Here is a 13,176-nt window from a genome sequence, read left to right as displayed (position 1 = left end):
GTTGGTTTCTCTGTGAATCCCTTTTACATTTCTTACTTTTATGTTATAAATATATTTTTTCCCTATAAACTAATAAAAAAACAATATTTTTAATTGGCTAAGAATTTTTATGTTCCATGTTCATATATAAATAAGAAGATGTGGTATGATTTTTAATGAGACAACTCTCCGCCAGAGACCAAATGACATAGAATTTTAAAACTATAGGTCTCCATAAGGCCTTCAACAATGAGCAAAACCCATACCGCATAGTCAGCTATAAAAGGACCAGAAATGATATATATAAAACAATTCAAACGAGAAAACTAACGGCCTGATTTATGTACAAAAAACAAATATTTTATACAGCAACAAACGACAACCACTGAATTACAGGCTTCTGATTTGGGACAGGCACATACAGAATGTGGCGGGGTTAAACTAGTTTACTGATGCAAAAAAAGTCCCTCCAACCTGGGACAGTGGCGTAACAGTACAACATAGGAACAAACTATAAAATCAGTTGAAAAGGGCTTAACTCATCAGATCGATACAAAGCAACAAAAAAAAAACATCTCACAAAAACACAGACCTGACATGGCAGGGTGTTTATACATCCCGACAACAAAAAAGACACTAAGTACAGATATGAAAGTATTCGCAGTTACTGACAGCCAGTTCAAAGCCAAAAACAAATAACAAAATCATGCATCTAAGATTATTTCATTTTATGGTAGGATGAAGTTGTCACTGTGGAAGTCGATTAATGAAGACAAAGGGAGTCTTGATGTTGGATATATGTTTTAAGTAGTTTGTATTTTTCTGTCACAAGCCGTTTTCATGCTTTTATGACAATAATAATAATAATATATTATTATTATTATTATTATTATTATTATTATTATTCTTTCAACTGGTTGATCTTACAGACTACCATACAATAGGATGAATTAGTGTTATAAAAAAATCAATACACCAGTTTCGAGTTTATTGATTGTTGATTGCTTAACGTTCAGTGGCAAATATTTCATGTATGTTCCTATTTGTGTTACTGTATTTGTTGATGCAATCTTGGATTTTAGCACATTTCCTATGTTCTTTTCTTGAAGAATAAAGTTGTGTTAACCGACAACTACTGAATAGAAGATGAAGCTAAGAACAAGAACCATTTGCAATCTGTTTAATATTATAATAAATAAAAGTAACGGGGGCTTTGGTAGTTGACGACCAGACGTATCACAGCATATTGACAAGTTCCTGTAAAATAAAAAAAAATTAGTATGTAAAATAAAATCAGGTGATATATCAGATTTAATTCATACGTGCAAAGAAATCAACAATTAGTTTTAGAAGGCCTATCGAATGATAGCTTAACTGTTTGATATCTCTCATTCCTTACTACGTGGTATTTTTAATACAGGTTGCATAAACTTAAAAACAAATTCATATTAATGATAGTTATTGTAGACGGCACTAGTAAACACAAGGAATCGATTTCTTTAGGCCCAACTAATTGATTGAATTCACTGTTTACCCCTAAAAATTTATTGAGTCGACCATAGTACTAAGCAATCATGATATGGAGACGGACATCGTTCTTCAGAAAGATGGCCATCAGTACTTATATACATAATTTAGTAGGCTGTAGGCATAATGGTATAATCCCTCAAATATAAAAGATTCATCTCCATTTGTTTAAAATCTGATGAAACTGCCCTTTGCCCCAAAGAATGTATTTTAGAATATGTATGTAAAAATAGTATGTATACTCACCTATATACATTGAAAAAAGAACGAAAATCGTATTGTTTCAATCGTTCCTGAGAGCGGAAGCCAGAGCAAGAATCCCTATAGCAACTGAAATATAAATGGAAAAACTTTATTGATATATTATCTCATGTGGTATTTTTACTTTACATACAATAATTAAAAGTAGCTTCTAACTTCCATTTATACAGAGTCAAAAAGCCAAATTCTTGAAGTTACTTGATAAGTGATTGTTTCCATGCCTGAACGGGTAGATATACTGTAGCCCGAACGGGTAGATATACTGTAGCCTGAACGGGTTGATATACTGTTGCCTGAACGGATAGATTTAATGTAGCCTGAACGGGTAGATATACTGTAGCCGGGTATACATAAGGATTTTTCAATAGCTGAATGATCATGATTTAAATTGTGTTTATAACCTGAACTTTATGTCTCTGAAACACCCCCAACGCGGGAACCGTGACAGAGTTTTGTTATAATGTTGATATAACAGTAAACGAAATACCGTACGAAGAAAGACAATAATTAAAAGATTCAGGTCAGAGACTCGTCGAAGGTACTCAGTCATGAGAAAACTCCAAAGTATCAATACAAAACCAAGACGGTTCAAGGACATCTTGAATACTTACGCCATAGCCAGTTAAAATTCATATTATTCGGTTGTTGGAAATTATACTGCATTGGAACTTCCACTGGGGTAGGAATATAAGTTGCTAGATTGTTATATCCCATTCCTTTTCCATAACTGCCGTAACCACCATAGCTCTGACCACCATAACCACCATAGCCTTGACCACCGTAGCCACCATAACTGCGACCGCCATAACCACCATACCCCTTACCACCATAACCACCATAGCCTTTACCGCCATAACCACCGTATCCATAGTTTCCGCCCCCGTAACCATAGTTACCACCACCGTAACCATTATTACCACCACCGTAGCCGTATACACCCCCATAGCCACCACTATATCCGCCATAGCCTTTTCCATATCCTGCTGCTAGTAAACTTCCCGCCATAGAGGCGAGAAACAGAACGACAAGGGCGACCCGCATTCTGTAAAATAAAATTTAGGATTATCAAATGAAAAAAATTTGTATTTGTAAATATGAATGAAAGGAGATGTTTCGAGTTTGAATGTACGTCATTGAAAATGGAAAAATAATACAAAATCCATAAAAAAAATTAAATATACCGTCATCTATATTGTTAATATAACTTAAGAGCAACGACAGAGATGTATAGCCTCACCCAAGGAAATCATGTTTTGCGAACCCAAGGTAGTTACACATAAAGTACCGATCGAAAAGTACTCGCTGTTACTGATAGCTAGTTTGTTTCAACAATAATCGGCTAAAACATATTGTTTCTGGGGTAACAGTCGTTGAAGCATGAATAGATAATGATTTATATATATATATATACAAGTCTAAATTGAAAACAACGTTCAAACCTATGATTGCGTTGGATAAAAACCGCAATTTTTATACGTGTGCATGCAAAACAAATTTCTTGTTAGAGGGGTCTAAATACAGCACAAACAACATTTTCCAAAAGACCAAAAAAGAGAAAAAGTATATTTAAACAAAACACATTTGACTAACAGGTCGAACAACAAATGTTCTTAAAGCCTGCTGACTGCCATTGGCGATTGCCAAATAAACGGATCACCGATGTAATAAATGGATCTTAATTATAAATTTAATACTAAACAGAAAACAACAAACTTGCGGAAAAGATGATATACCGCTAACAAAAGGTGCAAAGGTTTTTGTACACCATATCCGGATTTCGACAATTAATGTCGCTTCAGTGATGTTAGGAATCGAAACGGTATTTGGAAAGCCATACAATTTACCTCAATTTAGGACAGACTCTTGAATTTTGAGGAGTCAAAATAGGATGAACGGATCATATGAACCCGAAGGCAAATATAATACAAGCCCAAATGAAAAAATATAAACAAGTCTAAATTGAAAACAACGTTCAAACCTATGATTGCGTTGGATAAAAACCGCAATTTTTATATGCAAAACAAATTTCTTGTTAGAGGGGTCTAAATACAGCACAAAGAACATTTTCCAAAAGACCAAAAACGTGAAAAAGTATATTTAAACAAAACGCATTTGACTAATATATATATATATATATATTATAAATCATGATTTTTAGTGCAGTCTTTCTCTCAAAAAATTCGACCTTTTTTAAATCCCTACCTGTTCTTGTGTTGGTGGATGCCGCACTGAATTTCTCGTGAATTGCACCTTATATAGGTTTCTCGTCATGTTTCATTGGTTTGTTATGTAAATGAATCTAATCTGAGCTTCCGAGTGTCTAAATTGATCTATCGGGTACAATGTGTTTCTGCTACGCTATATAATACACATAGTGTAGTAGATGATACGTGTAAGGTCAAGTAGAGTTGAACGTTTTTTGGGTAGATTTATTTGAAAACTAGTTTTTTTATTTTTATAAATCTTTCATGGCTGACGAGAAATTGACATCTAAATATTGTTCATTTTACTTTAAGTTGCTGTCGTGTTTAGCTTTAATTAAACGAATAATGTACAACACATGGTTCTGCACTAGATACCGGCTTGAGAACAAATGATTGGAAAACAAATACAATTAAAATATTCATAAGCTTGCAAAGCAAAGCTGTTTCCTAACTGAAGTATTAAAGTAGTAAATTACATTATATTTTCAAAAAGTGTGAACTAATGCCGTTTATGGTCCAATATATAAGGGTAAGTGTACCATTACAGTTTTTTTTACCGTATATAAACCTGAAGATCATAAAAGGCATTTTCTTAAAATAAAATAAATCAACAGGATTATTGTTTAAAACAATTTTTTATCAACTTATCAAGTACATATTTATTGACTCGACACCATCCGACCGAATACCTCCAACCAAGAACTGTTTAAGTTATTTTTTTAGTATGTTCATCAGTTACAGCAGGCGTAAATATAGACTATAATTCTCCTTTAACGTGTGACTGTGAAAGAGCGAATATAAAAATAAGGAGATGTCGTATGATTTCCAATGAGACCAAAATTCAAATAAAAAGAATGTTAATAATTATAGGCCATCGTACGGCCTTTAATAATGTGAAAAACCCATACTGTATAGTTATCTATGAAAGGCTCGATATGAAAATGAGAGGCGAAAGATACCAAAGGGACATTCAACCTCATAAGTCGAAAATAAACTGACAACGCCATTACAAAAAAAGAAGAAAAAGACCAATAGACAAACAACAGTATACAAAACACAACATGAAACATTTTAGACTGAGCAACACGAACAACACATAAAATCGGGGGAGATCTCAGTTGCTCAGGATGAGTAAGCAGACAGTGTTCCACATGTGGCACCCGTCGTGTTGCTCGTGTAAGTACAAACCCGGTGATAAGTCTAATTCGGTAGGTCACATGCGGGAAAAGGCAGGACGAGATTGTGGTTACTACGATTGGAACATATCCGTCGTCATCTGTGAAACAGATATTCCATAACGGTCAACCAACTCGTGATTGCGTCCGTAAAATTTTCGAAGGGATGATTTCAACTTCACCACTTGGAACTCTTGGTTTGATAGCTTCCTTGTGAGCAGCAACCCTCTATCATGTAAGAAAGTCATTATTTAGTTATTATTTAAGATATCGTATCAACTGGGAGATACATACTGTGAAATAATTCAAACGAGAAAACTCGCGGCCTAATTTATAACAATGCAGTTTACGAAACACAAATATGACGGACATGAACTACAGGCTCCTGACTTGGGACAGGCGCATTAAGAATGTGGCGGAGTTAAACATGTTTGTGATCGCTCAAAACTTTCTGGAAAAGGACCAAAATATAATATACCATCAAAAATAAATTGATTATTAACGATTCGTTTCAGTTGTTGGTAAAATGAAATGTAAACGAGAGAAATCTGATAAAAAATCACATAAGTTCTATTGCAATCAACGTAAAAATGTTGTAGATATTCGCATATCACATTTAAAAAAATAATTTAGGAATTAAGATAAAAGGGTTTGTAAAACGTCCATTTGAAGTTCAAGTACTAAGTTGTACAAGGAAGGTCTTTAGAATAGAGAATGGAAACGGAGAATGTGTCAAAGAGACAACAATCCGACCAAAGAGCAGAAAACAGCCTATGGTCTTTAACGCAGCGAGAAAATCCCGCACTCGGAGGCGTGCTTCAGCTGGCCCCTAAACAATAATGTATACTATTTCAGCGAAATGGACGCCACGCTCAACTCCGAAACATACAAATGAACCAAAATTTTATAAATCACACAAGACTAACAAAGGCTAGAGGTTCCTGACTTAAACAGTCTAAAATTCAATTTTTGTCCATTTTACCACTGTGACAACAGGCGCAAAAATGCGACAAGGATAAACATGTTTTGAGAGATTTCAACCCTCCCCCTATAGCCAATGTGGAAAAAACAAACAAACAGCAAAACGCTCAGTAAAAGTCAGTTTAAAAAGGAGTCAGAGTCCGATGTTAGAATATGTAACAGAAGAAACTAAGCAAAATGACAATGATATACATAAATTAACAAAGGACTACTAGCAGTTACTGACATGCCAGCTCTCGACTTCAATCAAACTGATCGAAAGATTATGTCTTCATCATATGAAAAACAACAACAATCCCTCCAATTAGGGGTTTAGTATCATGCCATCATAAATTATACGAGAAGAACATAACCCGTATCATGCCAACAACTTGTTTTAGAATAAACGTGTTTATTTCCGATGCAAAGACCCTATGAGTGAATCAATATTAATTCCGAAATATACCATTTTTATGACTTGACAACAGTATCAAACTATATCCGTTGTGAATAAGTCTGTTTAAATGTTTGGTTAGCTTTTGAGGTGAATGACGATATTTTTGATATTATTAAATTTTGTAGTAAACCATATGAAATAATAGTGTTGATTACTTCTCCAGTGTAAAAAAAACTTTGGAGTTTTAGATAAATTGCATGCTTTTAAAGGCCCTTTCAATTCCGTTGACTGTTAATACTTTTTAAATCTCTGCACTACACTTGCTCATAATCTACTGGTTGTGTTATTTAATCAAATGGTCTTTAAACTATCTGATTGCTGCAACCCATATTAAGCCATTTTTCGGTGTAACGCAAGGTATACTTACTAGAGCTATGGTGAGACGATAAAAGCTGTTTTATACCTATATGAGGTTATTTTCTTTCAAAACGATATGTTTTTCTTTTGAAGAATCAACTCGGACGATACCAAGTTTAAATGAAATTTGCTTCATGGCATAAATTAATGACCCGTGTATTTTTCCTCATTAAAATGCAAACTATAATTTACTTATACATTTAATTCGTTTCATAGTTATCATGTGTTGTTGCCAATTGGGGTTTTACTTTTTAGACTTCCATCTTTGATATAGGTTTAAGGCAGAACTGAAATACCAAAAAGTCGTCGTTGACGCACATTTTGATGTGAAGTTTTTTTAATCGCTATAATAAAGGGACATTATTTGAGATGAATTTAATAATGCACAACTTATCATAATACTTTTTAAACAAGACAGATTTAACACATTCGTGTGTAGGATTTTGAAAATCTTTTGATTCACATTGTATTGGAAATCAAACTTCGACTTATGGATATTCGTTTTTCGTGTAACATATACATGTGTCGCGACTTCGTGCTCTCTTCGTGCTTTTTCTTAACTTTTTACATCTATATATACCTTTTACTCCATCAAATGATCAACTGACCAAATAATCTTATTTTCTATAGAATAGAAAGGCCACTTTTTCCTGAATTTATTTTACACTAGGGTCATTTTCTAGACTTCCTTTAATCTTTATTTTTTTCTAAAATTCACATATTCAATTTTTACTGAAAGGTTTTCACAATATTTTGGTGTACTTTCAAACATGTGGACAAACTCTAAACTGCAATTTTGACAGACTTTGACAAAGGAGAAGGTCCGTTAAGGGCTAATTTCGGCCTAAAGTTCAAAAATTTTACCAAAATACATCTGATGAAAGATTTTTTTAAACACTTAAGTGTCTACTCCAGTCGATTCAATTAGTTTATGTTAAAGATTTGAACTAATTTGGTAATTAAAGACGCTCAAATTTAAGCTTAAAAATGAAAAATCTATCAAATATGCCATAAAACGTCACTTTTCATACGGTTTTTGTCTAAAATGGAAGTGGCCGCATTCGTGTTCAGTCTCAACATTTATATACGTTGTGTATAATCATTAAATACAACATATATCTAAAAATTAAGACTGAACACAAGTGCGGCCACTTCCATTTTAGACAAAAACCGTCTTAAAATAAGCACTAATGCTAAAATTGTGAAGATTTCATTTTTTTTGCATGACATAATGATGCTAGTACCTGATGCATATCCATTGTATTGTCAAAAACAGCCCATATTTATGTAACAAAAGTATTCTACTCTCCAATAAATAGCTAATGAAAGTTTACATTTTTAACATCTTTGTAAAAACGCTATATTTTGGGGCTGAAAAGGGGTCTTACCGGACCTACTCATTTGGAATATATACTAATATTTTGAAACGGTATTGAAAAGACATCCTTTACATAAACACAATTTATATGAGAAGTAAAGGAATATAATTTCTTTCGAATACAAATGATTTTATTTTGTATAAAGCCGTCCTATGAGGCATGTACATTTTGCAGTATTATCTTTAACAGCGCAGAATAATACTTTTATATTACTAGTTTTATAACATTCAAAATTGCTGATAAATTGTAAGAGAATATTATTAAGATTCTTTAACTACCGAATACCAGTAGAAGTTTTAAACAGTTTTTAGATTTTGACCATGCGTGAGTGAAACAACTACAGAAGAAATTGGGCTGACCGTTAAAGCTTTTTGGATATTTTAATAGATATAAGGTGATGTGGTATGATTGTCAAAGAGACAACTATCCACCAAAGTTTAAATGACATGGGATGCCATCAACTATAGGCAACCGTACGACCTTCCACAATGAGAAAACCCCATACCGTATAGTCGGCTATAAAAGTCCCGACAGGAAGAATGTGAAACAATTCAATTGAGAAAGATAACGACCTAACGTAAAAGATATTGCTTTCCAGAACTAGCGCTTATGGTCCTACATCCTGTCGACACCTATATATTGCAATGCATTGCACAAAGTCGTTCTTTTATCAGATTGCTAAGGATGTCTTTACATTGCATCCATTTGTGGTGTACTGATTGATATTTTAACATTTGAAAACATGGTCTATTTTTTTTAGCTAAAATTAGACTTTGAAGTATCTTTCAATAACGACAAGTACACTTATATTGGTACTAAGTGTGTACTGAACAAAGAGTGGCCGGATCGGAGTCAAAATAATGTGTCTTGGTATGGCGATATGTATTCTTGGGAACTGTCACTTTAGTTTATCGGTTTAGTACAAAGCAGGAAATATTCATACACAAGCATTTAAAGGCAAACGCCAGTCAATAATGATAGTCAAGTGGCCATTCTATCTGTCAACTTCTAAATCGGTCAACTTCTAAATCGTTGCGAGTTTTCAAAAGTTGTTAAACTAATTAAAGATAACAAAAGATCTCAAGAACTGCACCCAACACTAAATTCCGAAATGTGACAATAAACATTGAGATAAAAGAACACCCAACGACAAGGTTCCAGCTTTACAAGAAGCAAGAACTGCCTACCCTCCCTGAGAATCTGAGTTCACCCTCGATTTCAACAAAAGCCACTGACCAATTCCAGACATATGGCGGGCTAAAACTGCAACATATGATACATATTCCAGTGTACACTACACCTGTTTCTGGAGAGAAAAAATTCATCGTATACGCTCGAGACCTGAAGTGAGTCTTATTTTCTATTTTAATTTTTATCTAGCTGAATTGAATTTGGAGTGAGATAAGTTATGATATCAACAATAAATATCAAACTCAACAATCAACAAGTAAATTTACAAGATTGTTTTAGTTGTAAAATCTATTAGACAAAACTGATGGCTTAGAAAGACACCCAGTGAACATGCTAATAATTCACAGTAAAACCTTTGTGCAAGGAAATAAAATCTAAGGCGACAACTGGTTATTTTTCTTTTCTTTTATTATTCTACATCAGTATTAAATGGTTTAAAATCATTAAATTTGGTGAAAATACAACAACAAAGGAGCATCCCCCATCCCCGAATTTTGTGTTTCTATCTTATTAAATTGTAGCTTTCCATCATATCAATTGATTTATAATCACAAGTTTTCTAAGAGTAATTTTGATTCAAGCGACATGTTCAAGCACGATTTGACCAAGAGATAATCCATCAAATCGACTGACCAAAACATGAATTGCCTATAGAAACAAATCGACTGACCAAAACATGAAATGCCTTTAGAAACAAATCAATCACGTCCATTTGGAAGTCACGTAAAATTACATTCTATCACCTTGCAATAGGACACTTCTTACTGTAAATAATGATTCATAAAATGAAATATATATCTATTAATAAAATATTTCTCACGATAACAAGTTGGATTCAGTAACAAGCAAATATTGTTTTTTTTTTGTTTCTGTATCATAATGATGTCCTAGTAATGTGCGTGTTTGTGTTATAAAAATGAATTTCTCTTTCGATACTAGTATTTGTCTGTATTTTTCCGTGTGTATGTTCTTTGTCTAAGAATTTGTTTTTTATGATACAAAATAGGGCAGCGTAGAAAACAAACCATTGTTAAGCTGACTTCATTTTTATTAAATGCGCTTAATTAACAAATTATCCACTAGACGTTAAAGCATATATATAGACAAACCGTGTTAATATAGTAATTTATACAGTAAATTGTAGACTAAACTATAGTATATATTACACTGTACTTAACAGCAAAATCAAAATATAGTACTGAAAACCTAATCCTAGTGACGTATACCGGAAAGCTATGTGATATATATTATATCGATATGTATAGACATAGACAATGTATAGGCAGACATAGACAATGTATTGGCAGACATAGACAATGTATAGGCAGTCATAGGCAATGTACCTTAGAAATCATAATCGTTAATTTTACGTCACATATTGAACCAATGAATCACCTAGGATTTGTCCGTAAAGTCAGGTTATCTAATAACTACAATAGTCAAGCATGTTTAATATCAACAATTCGCGGTAGGCTATGTGTCATACTGTTGTAGGCTGTATACGATAAATTTCATTTCAGTCGTACATTTGAATTGTTTCTTTGTCGTCCAGAATAGGCTGAAATAAAAAGAATAGTTTGACTTTGTTAAAATATCATTCAATGTACAAAAACACTGCTTTAGCCATATATACCCACAGTATTCAGCAAATAATTATATTGCTTGTCTATTGTTGATATTGTACATTGTTTTCATTTTAAATCTGTGTTGTGCGTAGATAAATATCATGTGTTGTAGACATTAATATATCTTACTTTCTTCGCTTTTATGGTGTGGTTGTGTAACATGAAAAGAAATACAAAGAGAACAGAGAAAATGTTTTGCAACTTTAACGGTAATTAATTTGCCTGAATTACATTTCGAATTTAAACAATTCTGTCATCTAAAATCTAAATAAAACGAGACCAGGTAGTACAAAACTATAGATCGATGAAAGTCTGACAACGCCATGGTATATTCTGCCCTCCTGCAACAAACAATCCTTTACCAAGGACATCCCGATAGGAAGATATCGTTTTAACTTGGAGATATATGCTCCATTTGATTAGGCTGTTGGATTGTTGCTTATTAGAAATGGAAGGTTTACAATGGGAAAATTAAAATCAAATCTTTTGTCGTAAAGTTAACTCTCAACCGACCCTCACTGTCAAAAAGTAGTTGAAATAAAGATATGTAGCAGACTTAACTATATCTGTAAGAGTTGTGTTTTAGGCTAGGAGCATCATTCTGAATGTCTGAGCTCTTTTGTGTTTACTTTCAACAGTTTTTAGTACTTCGGTACTGACATGATTTATAACAAACCTTTCTAAAATTGTCCGTTGATAGATTTTGAAATTGTTAGAAACTAAGGTTTCAACTCCCTCAAGCAAAGTTGACCTTAGATGGATTTGGCTACTTTTTAGGTCCTTTTTTGGTGTTTAGCTCTTCAACTGTTTCGGTTCTTATACATCCTTGGCTTTCAAATATTCGGTTTTGAAGGTAAATCCAGAAAAGCGCTTCGGACACATGAAATTTATAGCGTGTTGTTTTAATTTTTCTAACGTCAATAATCACTAGTTTAGTATATTATACTGTTTGACTTTTTTCATCTTTTTTTTTTTATTATGGAAAGATGTGTGAATTTGGGGGAAAATAGATTTTTCCATTATTCAACAAGAACGTTCTGAATTTGACGAACTTTTTACACAATGTCAATATCCCATTGTAAGTTATTGAATGGTTATTTTAAATTTAATGGGTAATAAGTGTTATTATTTTCCCTTGCGGAAGCTAATATTCATTCTTCGACGGGTTTTGTTAAAACATACCAATCATGGAGTTTGTGAAATTAATTTATGCATCTTTAGACTATACATTATTATTAAGCATGATTCAAAAATGTCTTTTCCCCAAGAGATTTTATATCATATAATTTTACTGTTAGAAGATGAATTACCTTATTTTCTTGTTCTACAGGTGGTCTTTTTAGGAAAATACAGATTGGACTAACCAAGATGATTACGGAAGCTAGTACCCACATGGACCTGAAAAAAGAGTCAGTAACTAATATCATTAAACTCGAGATGTGTTTATGCTATAGGTAAAACTTCCTCTATAAAATTGAAATATCCATATAAAAACACAGAGGTTTGTTTTATAATATATATAAATATAAGCTTAAAATATTTATGAACGTTTTTCGCCGATTTTATGTAAAAAAAAAATATACAAATATTAAGGTATTTTGAAAGAATTCATTCAGTAAGAAATAAATAAAAAAAAAACAAGTGAAACTGCAAGCTACTGCTCACTGATGATACCCCCGCCCAAATATTTCGGTAAACAGGAAGTTGTTGAGTGATGAATCTGAAGACGCATCTCACGGTATAGATGACTTATATAAACCCTGAAACCAAATTTTAGAAATCCTTGTAATGTAGTTCCTGAGAAAAATGTGATGAAAATTTTCAACTTGGCTATCATGTGTAAAATGATACAAGTGTTCAATAAACAGGAAGTTGTTGAGTGGTGAATCTGAAAACGCATCACACAGTATAACTGACTTATATAAACCCTGAAACCAAATTTCAGAAATCTTTGTAATGTAGTTCCTGAGAAAGATGCGACGAAAATATTCATGGGACGGACGACGGACTGACGGATGGACTGACGGGTGAATGGACTGACGGATGGACGGACAGACAGAG

At 33.1% G+C, this 13,176-nt stretch overlaps 1 long non-coding RNA gene across 1 annotated transcript; it reads right to left on the bottom strand.

The window, feature by feature from the left end:
• Positions 1 to 1,143: 1,143 nt before the first annotated feature.
• Positions 1,144 to 4,001, bottom strand: LOC127736150 (uncharacterized). The gene is made up of 4 exons (XR_007998828.1): positions 3,970 to 4,001; positions 2,379 to 2,809; positions 1,753 to 1,836; positions 1,144 to 1,236 (listed from the first exon to the last, which is right to left on the bottom strand). It is a non-coding gene; the product is annotated as an uncharacterized LOC127736150 (long non-coding RNA).
• Positions 4,002 to 13,176: the final 9,175 nt, after the last annotated feature.

The sequence above is a fragment of the Mytilus californianus genome, unplaced genomic scaffold (genome assembly GCF_021869535.1).
Source record: "Mytilus californianus isolate M0D057914Y unplaced genomic scaffold, xbMytCali1.0.p SCAF_3, whole genome shotgun sequence".
NCBI lineage: Eukaryota > Metazoa > Mollusca > Bivalvia > Mytilida > Mytilidae > Mytilus > Mytilus californianus.
The sequence above is the reverse complement of the archived record's forward strand: the minus strand, read 5'-3'. Positions and strand labels throughout refer to the sequence as shown.